General features: G+C 36.5%; 1 protein-coding gene across 1 annotated transcript in view; it reads left to right on the forward strand.

Annotated features, from left to right (window-relative positions):
* The window catches only part of LOC107286727 (cAMP-specific 3',5'-cyclic phosphodiesterase 4D), a 169,305-nt gene that overhangs the window by 112,503 nt on the left and 50,802 nt on the right, over window positions 1–6,000 (forward strand). The gene's annotated exons all lie outside the window — the stretch shown is intronic.

Below are 6,000 nucleotides of genomic sequence, written 5' to 3' on the forward strand. Positions count from 1 at the left end.
CTTTAAAATTGTAAAGACTGCAGTGAGAGATGAGAAGTGATTTTATGCTATCCTTGGCATCAAAAATGTGGGTGAGATGCGCAAATGCACAATGCCAAGAATACAAATGAAAGCAAATAGAGAATTTGCTAAAATATTCTAGAGAGCCAGAATTGAGATTTTCTGGAACACATTTTATAAACACACTGTGATCTATTTCGTAGATTGTATTAAACCATGTTATATATTATAATTTTCTGAATAAACTATAATTAATTAGATTTGCATGATATGTTCAACAGGTGAATTTCAAATTTTACAGTTCCATGATATACTAAAAAGATAAATGAATTTGTGAATCTCCGCTCCTCATATGAAAAAAGTATTTTATTGGTGTATACATGTACAGAGAGAGAGAGAGAGAGAGAGAGAGAGAGAGAGAGAGAGAGAGAGAGAGGAGTTCTTAATATATGTGGTGTTATAATTGGTTGCTTTGGGCTTGCAAAAAATGGGTTAAACCATCCTTCCACTATTCGGCAACTTCCATTTGCTCCTTTCCAACAATGCAAATATTCAGATGGCCTATTTGCTAAACACATACAATGTGCCAGTTTGGCTCCAAAGCAAAAAAGCAATTCATCCCTATAATATCATTGCCATGTATTTATCTTTTGAAAGGCATCTTATTGAAATGGTGTGAGTGCAAAATACTAATGGTACCATGTGTAAGGATTCAGCCCCTTCCTTGGGTCTCTAGTGGTGAAGTAAATGAGATGGGTACCATTTATTTATGTCATTAGATTTTGAGGTTGCTTAACTCCTTAACAGCTCTGGGCAACTTTCAATTAAAGCACAAAAAGCAAGAAACAACAGTAGGAAACAGAACTTATGACCCAGGTGGTCATAGTTAGGCCAGCCTCCAGAGAGTTCTTTATTTCTCTTGGGAATGGTTAAACAAATGACCCTCCACCAACCAGTAAGGCTTCACCCTCAGTTCCCCAAACAGCAGCCCATAGATTATCTATCAAGTCCACAAAGCAAAAGTCCAGGCATAGGACAAAGGCAGTTTCAAAGGCAAAGTCTTCAGGGCTAGGGTAAAACAAACAGCAGACCATAAAACAAGGTGGTGTCTAAGGCAAAAGCAGTTCCAAAGGCAAAGTTTTCAAGACAAGAACAGTCCTCGAAGCAAGGCAAAAGCAGTCCTCAAAGCAAGGCAAAAGCACTCCTGAAAGCAAAGCAAAAGAACTGAGTCAAAGCCTGGGGAATGTAATCCAAAAACAAACATTTGTTCCTGGCAAAAGCCCTCCTCATGGTTTTTCCTTAAATGCTACTCTCCAGGTGAACCTCATGAGGAGGGACGGAACACCCTCCTCCTGAGTAGTCAGTTCACCCTGTCCTGACTCTGCTTCCTCTCCATTCTCCATGGTCAGGAATCGGGCGGAGGAGGCATTTGCTCATCTCCGTAGCTCTGCCGCTCCTCTGCTCTGCTGCCTGCCCTTTCCATCTCCTCCCCCCTTCCTCAGTCAGCCTGCACCCTCTCTTCCTCCCTGTCTACTCTTCCTCCCTGCACCCTCTCTTCCTCCCTGTCTACTCTTCTGAGGCCTGAGAGACCTGGGACTGCCTCGTCCTCATTCCCAGGTTGTTCCTCATGGGCCATAGTGACTGCGCCATCCCCCTCTGTCAGCCCCAGCTCCAAGTCCTCCTCCTCCTCCTCGGACCCGGGCTGTAACGGGGCCATGATAGAACTGATGGAAGGCTACCTCAACACTAAATGAACCAAAACAGTAGGGATTCCACAAGTACCCCATCCTAAGGCCAGTGAGAAGAACTACATTTTAAATAGTTTTGTGAAAGATCTTCAGGTGGGAGTTATACAGATCTCTGAGGGAATAGCTTAATACATACAGTATGCATTCATATACCTAATATAGCCAGCTGGTTTGCCCAATGTCACTGCAATGATATAATGCATTCATACATATGCATTGAACATCATGGAAGCAGTGGGAAACTTTGAGGCACAGCATTTCATAATCAGGAACAATGAGAGCTCAGCATGAACTTTGACACTGTCTTCACTTCATCCCCTTGCTTTTCATTAAAGAAGCCTTATTTTCTGATCAAGTACTTTAAGATCTCCAAGGAGATTTTTCTTTACATTTTAGGGGTACAGTCTTTGGTCATAGAACTGCACAGTCTCCTTGAATGAGATTTCCAGAATAATTTCAGAGGTTAAATTACAGTATTTAAAATTAACAGATGACCTAAAAAAATCAGGAGAATAATCTTCTTACAAACCATATATAGGTATGGCAAACATTTATTTTAAAATAGTCAAGTTGTATAGCTGGAAACTTTTCCTTTTGTATATATTTTTTATTTTTATCTTTCTATTTTAGTTTGAATAGGATTGAGTATAATACAGTATTTCCTTTCATACATACTGTATGTATAATTGCCTTATTATGGAAACATTCAGAAGTATAATATGAAATACTTGTAAAGTTATTCTTAATGATGGAAAATAGTTGACTTTGTAGTTGCAAGTATTGTGAATTTTACTGTGAAAGCTGATTGGGCTCTTGTTAGCCCAACAGGATTTTTCATTTTGTGTTTTAAATGGATGTAAGTCCAAAAATGTTGTAAGTCAAATTTCAAAGCAATTTATGGCTATGAATTCTGTTAAGAAAAAAGATCCTTGAAATATCTTTTTGGGTTTGTAGAAAATATTTTCTATTTCTTTGTTTTTTGGTCAGGAGATCTGAAAATTAAACAAAATAATGTAGAGAATATCCTTTAATATAACTGTTCTGTTGCTAGATCAGTATATATGTATATTTGTCGAAATTCAAAATTTGCTTCTATTTGTTGCCTCTTGTTGTCAGACAGCCTGGATAAGACTTGCACTTTTTTAAAAAAAATATACAAAATGATTAAGGCATCACTACCAATATTTTCCAACTTTTGAAATGATAAATATTATAACAACTATGTCAGGTTCTTTGCAGAAAGTTTTTTACTTTGGTGCTTCATGGAATTGACACAAATGGTTGGTGTTCCATTCATTATTTATTTCAAATCAGATTTAGAGTGGAAGACTTTTATATCTCTAGTGTATGAAAGTGCTGAAAGAGAAGGTGAACGGTATGATATGTATCACAATCAGAATAGTATTTTTTCTAGCTATCTAGACCCCTCTGAACTAAGCACTATGTACTGTATATCTAATTATTGTTAATTATTTGGCACACAATGGCAGATTATGGTGTGAAGATTGATTATGTTTTAGTTTTGTCAATTAGGGATGCATATTTTGACCAATTTCTTCTTCCGGAGAAACAACAGAAAATAAAACAACATTTCTCTGAGTTTTGTAATGCAATTATCCAGTTAAAAGAGAATTTGTAAATATATAATCCATAAAACACAATTCAATAATGTGTTTTGCATGGAAAAGAGGACTGCAAAAAGTTACATATATTAGACAAAACTGCACTAAAAAAATCCATGTATTAGAAAAAAGGCATATTTTTAGGGTGCATTTTTAAAATTCTTGATGTAGAAATAAGATTAACTGAATTTTAAGGTTGCATTGATTACAAATTTAAGGCAACTAAAAGTAAAATTAATGAAATCTATATGTTTTTTGTTCATCAGAGAAAAACAAAATTAAATTAACTTTCGGTCCAAAAATTAGAGCTTTTAATGGTTTGCTGGAGATTTGAAAAGTAAAAAATGAAGGCAAAAATTATAATCTCATGTGAGTTATATTAGATTGAATCAATATGATTTGGGAGAGCTAGTTAAAGCACCAGGTTAGAAACCAGGAGTTTGTGAATTTTAGTTCGGTTGGGTGACTTTGGGCCAGTCACTCTCTTTCATCGCTAGAGAAGAAAGCAATGGCAAAACCAGTTCTGAAAATGCTACCAAACAAACTGCAGGGACTAATCTAGCCAGTCAGCACTACCTCAAAGCACCTCCCCCACTGACAAATTGTTTACCATATTTACCTGAATAGAACACCTGAATCTAATGATTCCCCCCACTCCCAAAAGAAATAAGAAAAAAGTGATGAACAGATAAAAATCCTCCATATTCCCAACTTTTGACATTATTTGCCAGGGTTTCCAATTCTCACTACAAGCAATCTTGTGAATTTGGAATTGTATATGTGTATACATGTGATTGTAAATTCCATTTAGATGGTACACTCCAAAATGGGCAGAGGTAGGTTTAAAAAGTCTGTGCTTCCCTGACATTATGCTAGGGCTAAGTTCCCCAAAATCCTTCCATAAAGCAAAATGAGACACTGAAAAAATGGTGTTGCAAAGTATGGAGCCAAATTTTGTATCCCAAATGTATTGACAAATATGCCCACACATTTTAGAGCTTTATTTTTAAGTATCACTTTACTCAAACATTTGTTGTCTATCCTTCCATATACAGTGAAAGCATTTCTCCATCTTCTCTATAGCTGGATTTCTAATGTGCATGGTTATAATGGCACACAAATAGATAGACTGTCTCGTGGCATTTATTAGTATTTTTAACATGTTGCACACAAGGTGAAAAGCGCTTCTGAGGGCTGAGGATTTTTATCAGGTTCAGCATGCCATATTATGTCCAAGCTTGTTCTTAGGGTTAGAGAGGTTCTCTCTTTTTACATAATAGGTTTCACAAGTTGTTGATAGCTGGATTAACCCCATAGCTATGGCAGGTGTAAAAATACAAGACAAGTTTCACAGTGAGAACCACTGTACAAGCCAGTAGTGAATGCTTAAGTGAGGATGCAAAGGGCTTTGACAGGAAAATGTTTTAGTGATTTTAGTGGAGCAAATTTTGGCATGTTTCCAGTTCTTTGAGGTATATTGATGATGCTGGCACAAATTGTGTAATAGTTTGTTTTTTTTTACATAAAGCAAATTTCTGGATGAAAATGATAGAACGCATAAGTTACTAGTGTTATTGTGGGGTTAATCGTGAATTTGCATAATGGAAATTTACATATAGCAAGGGAAATCTGTGAGTACTGCAATATTAATATTAATTATCAATGAGTACTGCACTACTTAAAATTGGCTGTAAAATAAGATATTTGTAGGTTTAATTGAACCTCTTTTTGCATTTGTTCACACAAACCATTCTCTCTCCCCCAAACTAGTCTCTTCTCTGTCTCTGTCTGTCTCTCTGTCTCTCTCTCTCTCTCTCTGTGTTGTTGTGTTCACTCACAGAAAGCTAGACTGTTTGCAGACATCTGGACTCACTTATTTGTTTAACATGTATTAATTACTATTGAATTCAGTGGTTTTCACTGCCAGATAAGTATGCTGTGCTGGAAATGGAACTATTTAGCCCAGATAACTCCATAGAATATGGGATTGAACCTGTGGGAGAGAAATATCATTGAGGCACTGAGCTGTTTTTCTTTCTGTTTTCAAAATAAAACTGAACAGTAAAATAAAATATATGTAGCTCAGGGTTTAAATTGGAATCCTTGGTCCTCTATGAAGTTGGATGTTGCTTGAAAATGGTTCTTTACCCAACTAGATAAGATCATTAGTGAACATGAGTGTGGATTTTACTCCTTGATCAATACCAGCTTTTGACCTTGGATGCAAGTATTATAAAATGTATGCATGCTGATTCTGTAGTATATCTCAGTGGCTCTTAGTCCAGATAAGTATTGAGACTTCTAGGCTTGTTCAATTGGCACAGAAGTCTCTTCCCCCTCCAGATTTTCTAGCTCTTTTTCATGTATAGAGAAGTCTTTCCATTTGACATAGTTACTTCCTATACACAGAAGCTGACAAATGTACTCATTTCCACCCTTTCTAAGGAATAGCAACGACTTCCTTCTTACCGACCTTGTTTTGCTTTCATCCCAATGTCCATGGTCCGACTAAGGACCCTTGTATGATTTTTTCATCATCCATCTGTTGCCAAATTATATAGGGTTATCATTTTTAACTTGTCTTTGTAGCACCCAGGGATAGTCCCACTGAATCATCAGCCCTCAAAAGT

The sequence above is a fragment of the Protobothrops mucrosquamatus genome, unplaced genomic scaffold, assembly GCF_001527695.2.
Source record: "Protobothrops mucrosquamatus isolate PMUCROS unplaced genomic scaffold, P.Mucros_1.0 scaffold318, whole genome shotgun sequence".
NCBI lineage: Eukaryota > Metazoa > Chordata > Lepidosauria > Squamata > Viperidae > Protobothrops > Protobothrops mucrosquamatus.